At 41.0% G+C, this 18,955-nt stretch overlaps 1 pseudogene; it reads left to right on the plus strand.

Moving 5' to 3' along the window:
- LOC104866805 overlaps positions 1 to 18,748 on the plus strand; it is a 93,685-nt pseudogene extending 74,937 nt beyond the window's left edge.
- The last annotated feature ends 207 nt before the right edge of the window (positions 18,749 to 18,955 follow it).

Below are 18,955 nucleotides of genomic sequence, written 5' to 3' on the forward strand. Positions count from 1 at the left end.
TTTTTTTTTTTTTTTTTTTTTTTTTTTTTGGTGCCAGGGATCGAACTTGGGTCCTTGCACTTGTGAGGCAGGTGGCGGAACCACTGAGCTAAATCCACCATTATTACTTTCTAACGGGCATAATTACAGAACAATTTGCTCTTTTAAATGCATTTTCAAGACCTCAGTGAAAAGACTGAAATTCTTGTTCCTTCTCCCCCTAAACTCTGTTTCCAGTATGAGATGGCGGACTACCTGTCAGTGTTGATCCTTTTTTGGTCCCAAAATGCTATCGAGCTGACAACACTAAGGAATAAGTGAAGCTGAGGGGAGAAGAAAGGACCAGAAAGGTCAGTGTAGCAGAAGGGATCCCACTGAATGACACCCCAGGGTGGCAAAACTCAGGCTAGGCTCTGAAGGGCTTTCTCTTCATGGCTAAGATAGAGAAGGGCTCCAAGCATAGGAGTGGCAACAGAGAGCAGGAGGGAGTAGAAAATGGGCAGAAATGAGAGTGCTTATGGGAAGATATTTTCTGAAGTACACATGCTCTCTCTTCTCCACCCTTAGCCTCACAAATGTAGGCATGGCCTTTACTCCCCAGGTAAAATCAGATAGTTGTTTGCTACAGAAATGATTGCTTGGTGAGATCTAGGGAGCTCTCAGTGGCTATAGGTGCTCAGAGCTAACAGCTCCCTAATTAGAAGTAAAAGCCAAGTTTTCCAAGACTCCCCCCACCCCACCCCCCCACACAGGGCCCTAACATCAAATGCTCTGTAAGTGCACACATTCCCTGCTGTGGGCTTCCTGTTAGACTCAAACAGGAGTACTCCCATCTAGAAGCCATACACACAGCCTCTTGGTTAGGACACTGTATGAGGAAGGTAGGCCAAGATGCTGGAAAGGACACCTACCAATTATTCAGTAGATTAAGAAATGTAAAAACGTATTTTCCTACCCAGCAGGGGATGGCTTTTCTCATGCAGTCATTCTGAGGGTGGGAGGCAGCTCTACCATCATCAACCCACAATATCACGGTGTCCAGGGTCACTTCAGCCTGCAGAGTCATGAAAGTGCCTCATTACCTTGGATAGAACACTCAATTGCAAGTGCATCTAGAAAACGAGGCCCAGCCATGAACCAGAAAGAAGAGGAATGGATTCTGGGGGACAGACATGACCAAACCCACCAGTCAACTATTAAACATGCCACCACGAAGACGGGACAGGATGCAAAAGAAAACAACCAGGTTCAGAGCCTATTCAGTGAACGTGACAGAAGCTTCAACAACCCTAGCATTTGAAAAAAAATACTGCATCCATTTAAAAAAATAACCTGCTGTGAAAAAAAATAAGGAAGAGTCCCAAAGTATGACACTTGAAACCAAAAAATTCCCAAGGGTAGATGGTTAGGTTGGTTGTGATTTTCAATTAAAAAATAATCATGCAGAGAAGCTCAGAGTTGATTATCACTATGGGAGAGACAGCAAAAGTCATGGAAATTTAGTTGGAGAGGCAGAAAGTGTCAGGACATGGAGGGGGCTCCGATTTACTCAGCTGACATGGTAGGAAGTCAAGTCACAAAAATCGAAAGTTGCAAACATCGAAGGTGACACAGACTATTTTAATCGCTAGAGTGAGCCACCAGGATTGAAAACAGACAGGTGAGATTGGGAGGTGGTGGAGAGAGAAGTAATTTGGGTGAACTCTGAGTTCTTGGTCTGTTGCTGCAGCTCAGCACTGCTAAGTCAGGAGAGAGAGGGTTAGGCCAATGTCTACAGATGTGGAGGTAAACACTAGAGGAAGGGACGAAGAGGAGCGTCTCCAGGTGCTTTCCTTTGATAAGTGGAACTGAAATGCAAAAGGACTGAGATGCGTTGCTTTGCGTTTAATTTTCTTGGACATTTTAATTTTCATTGTTGTGTATTTCTTGCTTGGAATAAGATCTGGAAGGAGACAAACCAGGGGCGGTGATAATTCCGGTGAGTTGCTGGGAGCCTCTGGGGTCAAATCTAAGAAAAGATAGGAAGTTTCATTTTATTTCATTTTTGACCTTCCTAGATTATATTTTTATAGTAACAAAGATTACATTTGTATTAAAATTTTAAATATTACCCTCCCCACATTCCAAGGGCTTACAGGGAGAACAGATTCACAGTATAGTGAAGGGCATCAGTGCACCAAGAAGAAGGCTATAGATAGTTGGTCTCTCTAAAACTCAGCCTCAGTGACTCTGAACTTCAGCCTCACCACTAACCACATCCATTTCTGTGCAGAATGGATTCTCAAAGAATACCGGGCCTAACTTCTTGTAGGCTCCCTTTGTAGCCTCATCTGATTAGTTTTGCCAATGTGACTTATTGCATTATTATGTCCTATAAAGGCTCTTCTGAGATGTACACTGTTCTTTTCAGGTGCTATCACCCAAGGACATTTAATATAAGATTTTTAAAGAATCGTATTTAAAGCCCAACATGACTAATTTTTCAACACTTAACTTTTAACAATTTGTTTCAAGCCTTGATGTGTATGAACAAAATTGAATGCCAGAGGGCTGCCTTTTACGGTTCTTGTTTTAATAATCATATGGTAATGCTTTTTATTAATACCATCTTTGTAACAGAAGCTATGACTTTGACCGATTTAGTTTAATGACATACAAGTTACACAGATACCAGGATCTACTGTAGGCCAGAAAAAGATGGGAGAGTTCAGCATTGAAGAGTTGGGAAGCTGCAGGAAGCAACAATGTACTTCTTTTTCACTTAAAAATATTTCTTGCTTGTTAGCATGTAAATATTGTTTTGATTTTTTAGATTTCAAAAGTTAATGAGGCCATGGGACTCTTTACCTTACCACACTGTTAGTCCTTTTAGGGCAAGGGCAAAGGTGGAAAGACATCTACCTATATTCCCCTGGTGTGGAAGCTGTGAATATTCAACTCTCTTTTGTTGGTTGAATGTATGCATATATGAATGAATGCATCATTAGATAAACTGTAGTCTTCAAAGTCTTTCTTGGATTCTCTGTGCAGAAACCCAAACCACCCCTTCTATCACAGCCACAGATTGCCAAAGTGGAATCTTGAAAGTTTAAGGCTTCCAAAGGCAAAGACTGAGCCCAAAAGACTTATTTTCCACCTTAGATCAAATGAAGCCACAGGGACAGCCTCCCTTCCTCCTTGAGTGGCATTTATGCCAAATAGATTTCATACACTCGACAGTCCATTCTTGAGTGTGTGAATTTATTTCAAAGTTTAGACTGTAAATAGGCACCATGAAATCCATAAAAATGAAGATACTGTGATTTACAGGAAGCTGTGTATTTAAATCAGCATATCTCCTTCGGAGAAAACGAATCACCCACCAAACAGATTTTATCAAGGGGCAGATTCAGTGTTAATGATGGGCTGACTGGTGGGAGAGATAAACCTGAGAAATGGCTGGCAGATCTGTTGAACTGGGACGTTCATGAGAACTTCCTCCCAGTAATTCCTTCCAGAACATGCCCCCCAGGGAAAGCTGCTCCAGGAGTGTGCTCTCTGCCAACCTCAGCATCTCTGCACTGGAGTTTTAAAGGCATCAGCACTAAAATAAGCTCAAGTCCTCTTCCGTGCCCCTCACCTTTACCCACCAGCAGCCCCACAGACCTTTCCTGCCAGAAATGGAAATAGGAACTATTTATTCCAGGCACTCTGAGAGCTGTGACAAAATTGCAAACCCCTTTCCCACAGCTGGAAAGGGAGAGAATGTCCTGAGTTTCATTAGCAAGATCCTCAGAACTTACAGTAGGCCTCTTCTTTAGGGCAGTGAGAATATGGTGACAACGGCCTTGTCTTGCCAAGAACCCCTGGTTTGCTCCCAGGAGACCTGTGAGCTGGTGATGGTGGATCTTGGAGAACAGTACTAGATATATGACAAGCATTTCAAAGTTATGCCCTTTCTTCCCTCTACCATCCACCAGCGCATCTTCTGGGGGGAACCTACACAGAGGCTTGCTGGCATGGCTCCAGAAGATGCTTGGAGAAGACACACCCTTGAATGTAATGCAGTCAAAGTGCTATTACATTAATTACAGCATTTATTATAGAACTATTTACAAGGTGAAGTCCTGAAACATAAAACATTAAAGAAATATAATTATACAAAAATGGAAGGGGGAGAGCAGGCTACCGAATACAAGGCACTTGATTAATCTGTTGGCTCCAAGAATGGGTTAGTGAGGCTTGCACTTGAGCACAGAGAGGAAGTCTGCTTCCGTGGGAAGCATCAGCCATCTCGGAATCACAGAGTTGGCTGTCCCCATTTTAGTTATTTGTTTGCCCTTCATTTTAGCCAAAATTAAAATACACTTTTTCATGTAAAATAGCCTTCACATGGAATCATTTTAACTGTCAATCATTTGTATCTCCAAAGCAAGATGAATGTTATTACTCAGTGTTACCAAATATGATATTATCTTAGCTCTTATTAGAGATACCAATCTCGCTATACTCCATTGAAAGGAAATGCTATGGGCTACGTCGTAGTGTATTTCCCACATAGAACCTCCCACAATTTGCAAGGTTTGTTTAGAATGATGAGAACCTTTGTTACACCATTCACTCTGTCTTATTCAAGTCTCCCAAACACTCAAGATGCTTAGATTGTGTTAATTTAAAGACTTTTCAAGGGGGTCTTCAATTCAGCATCTTTCTTCCCTCTTTTTAACCCCATTTGGTCATTCATTCAAAGAACAGCAACTCCAACTCTATTATTTCAGTAGTTGAAGCCAAAAATCAGGGGTCATTCTTAACTTTCTTTTTCTCAAACCCCAAATCAAACTCACCAAGGAGTCTTATTGGACCTACATTCAGAATATATCTAAAAATGTCTGAATAAATTATTTAATTTCTTGGAGTCTCAGTTCTTCCACCTGCAACATCGAGGTGATGAGAAGTATTAGGAAGATTGAATGACATGGAAATACTGCAAAGTTCCAGGTAAATGCTCATTAAACATTAATATATATTCTGTCACCATAACTAGGTTTACATAGCAACCAAAGTTGTATATATCATACTTTTATAGAAACCTGAAAAATTCAGAGAAAGAACAAAAATAAGCCATCAATAAAGCATCAACTGGTGGAGAAGTGTTAATTTGATAAAGAACTCAAAAAGAAATGCAATGTTATTTAAAGCCGGAAAATAAATTTAGTCAGGAGACATATATACTCTTAAAAAGAAAAATGAATAAAATGTTCAGATATCATATCAATAGCGAGCACTTGCATGCCTAAGCCAGGAACACAATGGAAAACAACAACAACAACAACAAGTTTAACAGATAATTACTTTTTAAAAGAAATGTCCAAATTCTCTGACCACCTCTTATCATCAGAATTTATGAACTATTCTTAGAAAATTCTATTTTCTACATTTTCTGAATTTTCTATAAAGAATATATGTAACCTTTATGCTGAGAAAAAATATTTAAAGTATTTGTCTTCATGAAAGGCAATGGTAGCTTCATTCTTTTTAGTTAACAAAGATTCTAATAAAAATTAAAAACTTCATTGTAACCTAGTTTGCATTTTTACATTAAAGAATGAAATTTTTACAAGTTAAAAATGGAGCCAGTTACTATCTAAAAGAATAGAAATAAAATTTCCCCTTATTTGTAATTTGAAGGTAAGTGAAAAACATCAGCATGGAAGTTAGTCAGTGGCACTCATTTTTGATAATGAAATTTCTCCTTATACGTTCTCAATGTTGTATAGGTTCCAGGGTGGTGGGAGGGAGTATTTTTATAGTGTGGTTGTTTGGTTTCGGCTCATAAGTTATATTATTAAAAATGTTTATAAAAGTTTGGGGTATATAAAACTAATGAAAATGATTCTGCGTGTGGTTTTTCCCATAGATTGGCCTTTGAAGTACAGTTCTGTGGTTTAGCTAGTTTCAAGGCTATATTTATTCTATAATTTTAAAATATAAAAGTTAATAACTTAATAGTAGCAACTTGAGCTATAATTTAATTGTGAAACTGTTCTTTCTCTTGACATCACAATTCAATAGAGTTAGAATTTAAAAATCGAACCACAAAAAAGGACAAGTGCCCTCAGATTTTCTTTTTTATTGTTGTTCTGTGAGACTGTTTTGTGGCGAGTGACTTTTGTTCTCTTTTGTCTTTTGTCCTCAGAGCTCTCACGAGCTTGAAATTTCAGGCAGACTCCAATGACGTCAGTCCTATGCAGAGTGTGTTGGGTGCTAGCAACTGCGGGGGGCTGAAGGGAAGAGAAACACTAAGTCTCCAGGCTCTGTGCTGGCCATGCTGTTGGGTATTTCAAGCCACACTACATCATTTAATGTGCATGGCTCCTCTGGGAGCAAGGAGTTAAGGCCACCATATCCCACAGGAGGACAACGGAAGTGGCAGCACAGGATAGGAGCCCCTTTGTCTAACCCTAAACCCATTTCACATCATTTGAAAGCTTGTGTGTGCATGAATTTGGGACGAGAAGACAACCAGACCAAATATGAACCATAGCCTCTCAGAACCCACAGCAGGAGAGCTTCTGCTGTCAGTTTACAGATAGCAGTTCAAGCTGAGCTGAGGTCCTGCAGGCTTCTTTGTAGGGACACAGGTGCATTTTGCCATTAAACTGACTCCTCGCTCTCCTGGTTATGGCAAAGCAACAGGAAGACAGAATCCAGAAACACAGTGTGTCTGGGACAGCAGCCTACCCCACGCGAGAGCACTGCTCAGGGTGAAGGCCCTGACAGCTTGTGGCCTGAACAGCCTAGCTGACTGGGTAGTTGTACAAAGTTAGGCTGTAGAGAATGAAAATGAGGCCTAGTTGTGCGCTGGGGGGGTATTAGAACAAATTTATTTTGTATTTTCTTATTTTCTGATAAGAACCGTGGTGCTGCCAGCAGGCACTATTTTGGTCCAATTCTGAACAATAGAAAATGTCCTTTTATTCAGTCTCTGAGTAAAGGGAAGATCCTGAGGAGACTCATTGCTGTCTATTGTGACTTCATTGATGAGGACAGTATTTATTACTCGGAACAGGAAGCGTTTTCCTAGAGGGAGTTGTCTCGGTCTGAGTATTAGAAATGGTTGGTTTTTACTACGAACATTGTAAATCACATGACCAGTCAGGGTTTCCATTTGAGCTAAACTTAGACCATATATTAGTGAGTACCCAGAACTTTAAAATAAGTACTTTTGGGCCGAGGATTTAGCTCAGTCGATGCACCTGCCTTGCAAGCACAAGGTCCTGAGTCCAATCCCGATTACAAGTAAAATAAAATAAGTACTTTTATTATAGCCTCATTTCTAGCTCCCATTTTTTTTCTATTTCTCATCTATATGCTTTTTTTCTTATTTTTTAGTATTTTTGGTATCTCCTAGGGTCCCTTTGGAAACAAGACAAAACCAAGTGTGGCAGTGCATGCCTATACTCCCAGGACTCTGGGAGACTGAGGCAGGAAGATTTCAAATTCAAGGCCAGCCTGGGCAACTTAGCAAGACCCTGTCTCAAACTTAAAATAAATAGATTAAAGGGGCTGAGAATGTAGTTCACCGTAATGGCCTCAGACTCAATTCCCAGTATGGAAAAAATTAAATTAAATTAAAAAATAAGACATGAGGGCCTAACATCTGCACACATGCCAACCTTCTGGGTGTCATAGGACGTCCTATAGATGAGTGAAGCTCATCCCACAGTGTCACTTACTCAGTGTTTCTTCTGCATTTTCAGGGCGGTGGTCAGGACATTTTCACTTTACTTTCTAGCACCCTCAGAGGAAACCATTTTGCTGATGGAGTGAGACAGTCACATCCGCTCTGGTCACAGCCCTGGATTTGGGGGCCATTCGCAGAATATGCTGAGATCTGAGAGAACGAGCAGATAGGAGTCCCCCTCCTGACCACCACAGCCTCAGTTAGATACTGGCTGTAGCACCTCCTAGGGGTTGATGTGGGGAAAGTCTCCAACCTCTGCTAGCCTCGGTCTCATTTTTTGGTACCGGCAATCGAACTCAGGACCTTGCCATTGAGAAGCAGGCGGCGGAGCCACTGATCCACATCCCCGGCCCCTCGGTCTCATTTTTGAAGTGGGAATAATAACAGGACCCTACCTCACCAGGCTGACACAAACGAGGCAACATCTACCACCCTTTCTAGCCTGGCTCAGAGGGCGTAATAAATACATATTAACATTACCATCTTCATCTTTACTCTTCATCTAGTTGAGGAAAATTAATGTTGGTAGTCTCAGTAACTTCGTTTTCTGTATACACATAGACACACACACAATATTTCGTAAACTGTTGATTACAACAGCAAGACCCACCCATTCCCCCAGCATCTCACCATGGAATAGGGAAGCATCTCTGTACCAAGGGCATTGTTAACACAGCTACGAACAAGAGCTCTGGCAAACAGTGCAGGCAGGCAGCCTCCTCGGAAAACAGGACCAGGTGTGATTAGCTGAGGCAGAAACAGAGAAGGACCCAATATCCTCTTTCGGTCGTAATTTTGAGATGACTCTAGATGTGTCTTGGGACTTGCAAGGAGAGCACAGCTTGGATGGACTCTCCCAGTCCCTGCTGCAGTGTCAGGTCTTCCTGCAGGAGCCTCTGCTGCTCTCCATGCTGAGCCCCATACACAAGGCATGGGTGTGGCAGCTGCTTGGAGATCTGGATCCCCCTAACCTGGTGTCCACTCCCCTGTCTGCCTGGGAGGTGCCCCCAGCACAGGCCTGGCTTTCTGGGGGCTCCATGCTGTAGCCCTGTAGCCCCCTGAGGAGGGAAAGCCATTGAGGCACATTTTGCTTATCAAGGTGAGAAAGGTACCTATTGGCCTCAGGTGAACAGGCTCTGGAAATTTCTCTCCTAAATGTACACCTTTTCATCCTCCTCTGTGCCCCAAATTCCTCCCACCCCAGATACACGACTGTTATTGACCAAGTTTCATCCCTGTAGGATCTCACTTCCTCCTCTACATCAAAATAAGCTCATTTCTGGTGCTTTTAAGAAATTCCTTTAATTGCTTAAAAATCCAAATCCTAAGTCCAATTTTCTTACTTTATGGTGATAAGCAATAGAGAACTATTATTGATTTTCTTCTTCTGGAAAGCTTTTTGAATATAACCACACTGGTTTTATTAAAATCTGTTGAACCTCAGAGTTCTCTGAAGGAAATTTTACTACATGAAACATGATAAAATAAATACGTTTACGTATATTGAGTGGTTTGAAATATATGATGCATCTCTGTGCTTTGAACAATGTTTTCATTCTCCTCTGACGCAGGAAAGGCAATCATGAACTCAGGCACAGGCAGGCACATACACAGGTTGTACCTAGAGGAAAACCAACCAACTTGAAAGTCATTAGAATGAAGATAATTAAAAGTGTTATTATGTATATATGCTAATAAACAATATTTGCTTTGGTGACTCATAATAACATTAGGCATTTGACCTGAAACCAGTGACATATAATGTAATGGGAAAACAATTGATCTTAGTTTTTATGTGCACAATTTCATTGCCTGGAGTTGTTTCTTGTTAAGATTCTTAACCCCTTGTAAATAGTTTGTGTTGCATCTTGGCAAATTAGTAGCTGAAAGTAATTATTCCAAACACAAATATAACCTGGTTCTACCGAAACTCTATCTGCAATTTTATCCATCAAAGAACAGCAATAAGAAACCAATGGGAATCACAACTAAACATGTCTGATGGCTTTGAATACTCTGTTAAATTTTATTCTATTTAGCATGACTTAGATATTAGCAGATTGCCCTGTATTAAAATTGGTAGAGTTTAGGGGCTGAGAATGTAGCATGCTTGGGGAGCTCTTGCCTGGTGTGTATGAAGACCTGGGCTCAATAAAATAAATAAACAATCACAAAAATAAATAAATAAAAATAATAGAATGTTATGACTACAAAGAGCCTTAGCAGTGGTGAGGTGGGAACAGAGGCTGGGTTTGCTTAAAGGCTAGAAACAGATTTTTTTTCTCTCTAACTATTGCATATATCTGAAGCTCTCAACTTTGACTTACAAAAATACGAAAAGTACATATCATAAAATTGCTGTCGAAGGCTAGCTGGTATTATAAAAGATCAAAATAATTGATCAAGTGACAATTTGAGAAATGATTTTAATGCATTTTAATGCCCCATTCCTTCTCTCTCCCTCTCTCTCCCTCTCCCCCCACCCCTGTGTCTGCATGTGTGTGCAGCACTGCAATAAAATTCTTGGCAATTCCCCGTAATGCCTAATAATTTATCAGAAATAACTTTTACACACATAACTTCTTTTCCATGTTTAAGAAGCATTATTTACTTACATGTTCATTATGACCTCAGTTTTCAGCCCAGAGTTTAGTTGCTGAAAACGCTGTGAGATGCTAGAAGAGTGTTAACCCAATCAATCGGCCACCACTTACAAAGTGGAGACAGAAGAAATTGTTCTGGAAATCGGGTGAGTCTGAAGGACCACATTTCTGTAGTCAGAGAAAGAAGGAAAGTTAGGTCATTTTTCTAAGCAATTTAAAGCAGGAGGAAAGAGGGCACAAGAGAGAAGTAGGGAGTGCTGAGAAAAGGGAAAGCAATCCGGGTGATTTATCCAGTGGCTCCCGGGGCTTGAGCTTTGGAAACCTTGCTCTAATATGGCACGGGGGCAGCGTGTTAAATATCCTTTTGGACTAGAGGTCGGTGGCAGTTTCCATCAAATTCCACAACCTGCGGGGAAGAGCTATTCATCCAGGGGACCTAACCAATCTCTTCAGTGGGCACAATTACCCGAGCACATCCATTCATGGGTAAGAGCTGTCCAATCAATATTTGCCCAGGATCCTTTCCTACTACACAGTGAGGGCTACCTACCAGAGAATCTTTAAGCCAGGCACAGTTCATTTTGAGAAATTTTCATAGCCCTCTCGCTGTCAGTCTGTTTATTAACAGAAACACCATGAAGGCAAGGACATTGTCTGGCTTGACTCGAATATTGGTGGTGGATGAATGCCCATTACCTAACTCAGAGTCGGGCACATGGAAGGATCTGGACACAAACCTGTTGAAGGAATGAGAGAATTAATATCACACATATCTCTTCTCATCCTTCAGTGGCTAAGAGGCTGTGTCCTTTTGGGTTTATGTCTTTTAAATGTGGGGTCGCATCTGTCTTCAGATTGGATCCCTGTCATGGACCACTGTCTCAGAACCCACTAGTCTGTCAGCTCTGCTCAAACACCCAAGTCTAAGTTCAGTTATTAACAGGTCATGATGGTTGTTATGTTTCTTCCCTCGGTCGTATCTGCTATAATGACAATGACTCAAATCAAGGTGATGTTGAGAAGCCACTTAGAGCTGGTTTCTTTCTCCAGAATACATTGAATCACCATTACCTTCTTGCATGATTGTCTTTGCTGCCCAATTAGAGCACTTGAAGAGGACATTATGTTTTCACGGCTTACGCACCTGTGGAATTTCCTACCTCAACTCAGTCTATCGTGAAACAATTTTAAGAAGGCACTCACTAGGGCATCTCAGAATGTAGCTTGGTGGGAGAGCATTAGCCCAGCAGGTGTGAGGCCCTGAGTTCAACCCCTGATTTCAACTTAAGACAAAACAAAGCACTGAACTACTGTGAATCCAGTCCTACCCATGGCAAGAGTCCTCCAGGGAGACAGTAGGACCATCATTTCAGGTGAGGTCGTGGAAACTCAGAGTCTAAGTAACTTGCCAGGGTCAAATAAATGCAGGAGCTGAGCCAGAAATGGTGACACCAAATGGCAGACAAGCACATATGGTGTTCAGCTCATTATTCATTAGGAGACTATAAATTAAACCACAATGTAACCGTGTATATTCATATCCGAGTTGGTTTTGAACTGAAACTCCGGAATATGGATGAGGGAGAGAGACGAGGCAACTGGAACTCCTGTGCACTTTGCAGGGTAAATGTAAATTGGTTTACTCCTTTGGAAAACCATTAGAACCTATCTACAATAGCTGGCTGTACGTATGGTCTGTGATTCAGCACCCCACTCCTAGGAACACACCCAGCAGGAATGTGTACAAAAATGTGTACAAAAATTGCTTAGAATGTTCACAATGAAAAGTTAAAAATAGCTTAAAGATAAAAATAATCATCTATTAACAAAAAGGGCAAGTAAATTGTGGTTTATGTTCATTTAATTAATAAATGAATGTGTTAATTAAATGCATGTATTAATTAATTAATTAAATGAATATAAACCGCAATATGGATGACTCTCTCAAATGCAGTGCTGGGAGAAATAAGACAAACAACAACAAAGAGTGCAAGACAATATGGTTCCGCTCACCTCAGTTAAAAAATGTGCAGGACCAATGTGTGTTGGTAGATGCCAGAATGGCGGGTAATTTCAGTGGTTAATGACAGAGAGAGGGCATGACTCTGAGATTTTTAGATCTTCCACTTTTTTCCAGTCTAATGATTACATGGACATTTCTTTTATGTGAAAGTATGCTAACTCAGACATACAATTTATATTCTTTTCTGGTGTAGCTCTGGAACCTGAATGCTCAGAATATGACACTCATCTGTGGGAAAACTCCAATCCAAAAGATCTCTTTATTGGCAAACTCGCAGTCTGCTGAAACCCTGACCCGGGCAGCTCTGATGTAGTGATCAGCAGTCAGATTTGAGAGGAGAAGAGTAAGTGGCTTCTTGGCAGGGACAAACCTTGTTCACCTGAGCCCCCAAAGCCTCACTGCTCCCATGTCATGTGTACCAGGTCACACGGGAGTAAAAGCTGCCATTTGGATTACAAAACACAAAAAGATAGGCAGCATTTACTTGGTAGAGGAAACACCAAAGGCTCAGAAAAGACAGTCAATGCAGACATCAAGAGAAGCTGAGTCACAAGATGACAGACTCCAGGACTCTTAGTAGCTAGAGCTGCTCTTGTCTCCTGAAGGGTCTGTCTCCTGCGCTTCTTTCCTTCCCTTGCAAACACTGCTCCTCATCTTAGTGACCCTTACTGCATCATATCCTGAAATCTTCACAGTGTCAGAGGAAGTGATCCTGAATCAGGTCCTGCAAAGGACTTACCTGGAAACCTGTCAGTTTAACAAGCGTCCAGGTCATCCTGGCTTAAACTCCTGTTCTAAGCTCTGAAGCAGTTCTGCTTCTCTGAAAGTTAAGGGACCCCAAAGGGGGCTTATGTTTTTATTTCTTTAGCGTTATTGAGCCAGTAAATAGTCTTGAACAATAATCGTTGTTCACCTTGATTATTTCCTTAGGGCAGATTCTTGAATGATGGCATGAGCATTTGGTTTATTACAGGATTCAAAATATGTACTATTCCTAGATTTCTCTATTTTTAATAGTTGGATTAATTTATAGTCATACAAATATCTAATGGGTTTTTCATTCCACATCTTCACCAACACTGACTACTGACACTTTTAAAGTCTTATTTGATACCTCAAATAATGGTATGTCATTTTAATTTGACTTCGTTTATGGGTTAGATCAAACCCTTGAAGAAGCCATTTTGATGTTCTTTAAAGAAATATTTGATAGTCTCATAAGGAATATTTTAGTCAGAATTGATAAATCAACAAAGATAAAATGGAGGGAAAGACTCAAGTGGACTCCAGATCTGTAATTTTCAGGGAGAAGACAGTAACACCAACTTAACTATTTACTGAAACGTATTATTTTTGCCTTGACAATGACTTCGAGAATCTCTTAGATTGAGATTTCACTGAGTCTTTTAAATACATCACCAGAAGTTTTGGCCTAATTTGCTTACATTGGAGTGGCTATTTAAAAATTCACCTTACAGGGAAAACTTGATCCCTGTTATTTTCTATTTCCCCATAATTTCAGGGCTCTGTAATTTAACTGAGAACTCAGAGAAGTAGCAGAAATACAAGAAAATGCTTCCCCAAATTATTGTGTGCAATTTACTTGTCTACAGAATGCTCCCTGCATAAAACCATTTACCTTTGAAATTGGGACAGAAAGAATATAGATTGCTGTTTCTTCTCAGAAATTTACAGAACAAGCCCAAGGAAGAGTGGCAGTCTCCTAAGTAACTTACCCATTTAATGTGCTCCTAATGGAAAAGCTTGCAAACCTACTTTTTAGAATCATTTCTACAGGACAGGCTGGCCAATGAATTAAGTTTTACAAAAAGAATACAAGGCATCCGAGGTCATAACAGCCTACTTGATGGTGAGAAGTGTGCTCTGGTACTGCCTATGGATGGAGAGAAGGCATGGCTGCTTCCCCAACCAATGCTCCATGGCCCTGCCATTCGATTTGTCATCTGCCTGGGTCCCATGCTCATAGCCTTGCAAGTCCCTGACTCTCAGTGGTAAGTGGAGGCAGGTTTGGAGCAGAAGAAAGTCCCAGAAAGTAGGGCTTGGTGCTTTTTCTATACTGTTTATCTGAAAGAAATAGCCACTCATGTCCGAGACTCCTCTCTCTAAACACCTGGCCCAGAACCAGGCCACAACATAGAAGACTCTTCTAGATTCAAAAGAGGCAGCAATCCCTGCAAGGCCTTGGAAAATAGGATCTTTTCACACACTAGATTTTAAAAATTAAAACTTTGTTAATCATATCTTTCTGAGAAACACATACATGCAAAAGCATGTGCACATATGCACTATGGGAATGATTAATATATTGAATTTAGCATTGCTTCGTGCTCTGAAGAATTTGCAATTATCCTTGGGGAGTGCTTCACAGCCTGGGGAGATCACTGAGAGTTTATACAGTTCTGGGAAAGTCTTGCTTTCCCTCTTTTGTTTTCCCACTGCCATCTGAGAGATACCACACATCTCATTGTCAAGTGCACTGTGTGCAAAGCCTGCATGAACCTTTAGAGTAGCACATAAGCATGAAAATGTGTCCCAACACCTACCTCCCTTTTTTCCCCCACAGCCAATCAAACTAGGCTCCAGAAAGGTCAGTTCATGCTCTTGGTGGAGGAAGGAGACAGGCTGTTCAATAAAAGACCAAAGGACTTTGAACCTGTCCCTAGCAACCCATTTAGCAACCTTGTTTGCCCTGGACCTAGCCATCAACAGAAAGAAGTATTGAACTAAATTTAGAACTATTAAAAATGCAAGTACATCCAGTTTCCCAGCCCATTTGCATTAATTGTTTTTATTCTTAATTCCAGTTTGCCTTTACCTAGCAATCAGCAAGCTTCTGAGTTATCATTGCCTGACTTCTGACCAACCCCACTAAAAAATAAATACTATATTAGACAAAAAATGATGTAATTATTGCAAACAATCTATTTCAACAATAAGCATTTGAAAACCAGTAGTAACAATCTTTCATTTAGCTTGGTGACTCATCAATTTCATTTTCTACAATGAACCAAGCACTTTACTTAGTGAATTGACATATCTTTCACTTGAATGCTTTTGTTGTTGTTGTTGTTGTTGTTGATTTGCAGAGCTGGGGATTGAATCCGGGGCCTTTGTATTGAGATAAATTCTAGTCCTTATTATTATTTTTTTTTTTTATTTTGAGACAGATCTGTTATGGTTTAGATGCAAAATGTCCCCTCAAATTCTCATGTGTGTAAAGTGTTTGGATCATGGGGGTCCTATACTCATGAGTGAATTCATTCATTGATGAATTTAGTAGCTGAATGTTCTATTAGAAGTTGGGGCCTAATTGGATAGGGCCAGTGGGGGTGTGAGCTGGAAGGGTATATTCTTATATACCTTCTGTTTCCTGGCACCATGGGTTGAGCCCCTTTCCTCCATCATGCCCTTGCACTATGCTGTTTCTGCCTTGGAACCAGCTGACCATGGACTGAAAACACGAGCTAAAATAAACTTATCTTCCTCTAAGTTGTAGGTATTGGGTGTTTTTTTCCCAGCAACAAGAGAGTGTTTTAGTTACTTTCTTGCCCCTGAGACATAATACCTGACACCCCATAACTGTAAGCAGGAAAGGTTTATTTTGACTCACCAGCTGAAGAGGTTTCAGTCCATGTTTGGATGTTTCTAAGACAGGGCAGTATGGCAGAAAGGCATGGAAGAGAAGCGTTGCTCATAAAATGACAGACAGGAAGGAGAGAGAGAGAGAGAAAGAGAGAGAGAGAGAGATCATGAGAGGAAGGAAGAAGATACCCTGACAGGCCATTTACCCAGTCACCTACCTCCTCTGACCAAGCTTTACCTCCAAACATCAACACTTCATTATAAACTCATCAGTACACTAATACACTGATGAGTATCATTCCCACCTGATTGAATTACCTCCCAAACCCCACTTTGAGCACACAATAGGCTTTGAGGGAACACCTAGATATAAATTATGTCTGGCAGAAAATGTGTCTACATTTTGCCCATGTCCTGAGACTTTGCAGAAGACTAAAGTTAAGTGTAGCAGACTAATTAGTCTGAGAAAAGATATATCAAAGCAGTCCAGTGTTCAGATTGTGGCATGTGCAACAATAGCTGCTTTTAGTCAGATCTACAGTGAAAATCAGGAGCAGAAGGCAGATGTGAAAACGTTGCTGTTTTATCAGAAGAAAAGCACCTGCAAAGTTGGGCAAAGGAGGGCATTATTGCTGAAGAGGTTAGTATTAAAAAGAAGCCAAGTACTTTGCAGGGCAACAGAAATGATGGCTTAAGGCATCTCAGGAATCAGCAGGAAAGATTCCACTCTTCACAGACTCAAAAGTGCAAAACTGTAAAATCTTCACTTAGGAAGAGAGCCCTAAGGTGTCCTTCTGGAGAAGGGCCACCTAAAAAATTGGTTTCCCATGATTTGTTTCACAATGCTTAGCCATCCAAGCACTCAGAGGCCTCTGCAGCTATGATTCAAGAGGGCCTGGCTACTGGTTAAGCTAGCAACAGATCTTGGTGTCAACCACGTAGGGCTATGTAGAATGCAACAGTTGTGGTGTCGTGGCGGCATCCACTGAGATTTCAGAACAAGGCCTAACAGACCAGCAGGATGCCCCTGAGAGGGAAGCCATGAAGCTATGAGAGCGAAACTGAAAATGCAGTCAGGACACCAGGAAACTGGAAATTCCAGGAACGTAGAATATCTGCTGAGGAAAGTCATAAGCAGTGAGTGGAGCCTCTCCAAGAGAAAGGCCATGATGGCTACAACTGTAATGCTGTAGGGGCAGAGTTAACCCAAACCCTCTGGAGCTCTTATCTCACCATAACCTGCCCCAGGTGTTGGACATGGAGCTATAGGATTTAACATTTTCCTTGCTGGGTTTCAGTCTTGCTTTGGCCCAATTCCTTTCTATCTCCCTATAGCTCCCTTTTAAAATGACCATTTTTGTCTTGTGCTGTTGTATGTTGGAAATGTTGGTCTTTTTTATTTTTAAGGAGCTCATAGCTAAGAGTTTGCCTTGAGTCACACTAAGTTCCTAAATTCCCCAGGCTAGACTTGAACTTGTGATCTTGTCTCAGTTTCCCAGAATGCTAGGTTGAATTTTTGTTTTATTTCTTATTTTCCCAATTTGTCAGCCGATACCAATGTTTGGTAGCTTGCCTATACTGTAGGCAGACAAAAAAAAAAAGTAATCTTTATGCATTCATTTACTGATGAATGACTTATTAGCCAAGTGCAGTGATATATGCCTGTTGTCCCAGCTACTGGGAGGCTGAGACAGGAGGATTGATGGAACCCAGAAGTTTGAGGTCAACCTGGGCGTACAGCAAGATCCTATCTGAAAAACAAACAAAAAAAATTAAGACTTGTTGGCGAGTTATTGCAAAGTTCTGGCACACGAGAGAAGGTACTGTATCTTCCCTGTTGACTTCTAAGACTTCAGCACATGGTACCATGACTAGCATTCAGGGGACGTTCAACAGTCTTTTAGGAGGCGTTGCTTCCTGAAGAGATTCCCTTCCCCCTCCGGGTTCGCGTAGGGAGTCGGGCCGGGCTGCCACCACCCGCTCCACCTCTGCCGCCGCCATCACCTTGTTCCGCAACCCTCCCTAAGGCTGAAGAGCTCTCCACAGCCATTTTCTACACCGAAGATGATTTCTACTGTCCCGTCTGTCAGGAGGTGCTCAAAATGGCCGTGCAGGCCGTGACCTATAGGCACGCTTTCTGTAGAAAAAGTTTCCTGACTGCAATGAGAGAAAGTGGAAAACATTGTCCCTGTGTGGTGGAAATGTGACTAGAACAGAAAGAGAGTGTCCAGAACGGGCCTTAGATCTTGCAAACATCATGAGAACGTTTTCTAGTAGCTGCAGATGCTGTGCAAAACAGATGAAATTCTATCGCATGAGACATCGTTACGAATCTTGTAAGAAGTATCAGGATGAATATGGGATTCCTTCTGTCGCTCCAAACTTTCAGATTTCTCAAGATTCTGTAGGGAACAGTAATAGGAGTGAAACATTCACATCTGATAATACAGACACTTGCCAAGAGAATACAAGTTCTTCTAGGCATCCCACCTTTATGTGACCCTTGTGTCAAGGGTCCAATTTTACCAGACAGCAGCGCTTTACTGGATCACTGTAATTGTAACCACCTATTTAAGGTGGTTCCTGGGACTTGGTCTATTTGTGTGTCTCTTCCTCGGGGAGCTCCTAGCAAGATTACTAGAAATTTCATTAGTTATCGAAATTAAAGATATCAGTTTGATTATGGAGAATTTGTGACTCTTCAGCTGCATGAGGAATCCCAGTATCAAACTGCCATTGAAGAAAGAATCTTTTCAAGTAAACATCTGGAGTCCGCGGACATCTCTGCAACTTTGTACCTGCCAGTGCCATGTGTAAGGGGAAAATTACATGAAGTCATCATCTCAATAACTTGATGTGTATATTAATAGAAGTAATTCAGTCTATTTGTTTTTTAATTAAAAAAATGAAAGTGGGCCACCTAAAATTTTTACTTCATCCTCTTGACAAGTTAAAAAAATGAAAGCAACAATATTACTTTAAAAGCATGAGAAAGGTTGGACTTTATCTTTTTTATATTACATA

The sequence above is a fragment of the Fukomys damarensis genome, unplaced genomic scaffold (assembly GCF_012274545.1).
Source record: "Fukomys damarensis isolate Sample0158 unplaced genomic scaffold, DMR_v1.0_HiC HiC_scaffold_6, whole genome shotgun sequence".
In the NCBI taxonomy this organism is placed as follows: domain Eukaryota; kingdom Metazoa; phylum Chordata; class Mammalia; order Rodentia; family Bathyergidae; genus Fukomys; species Fukomys damarensis.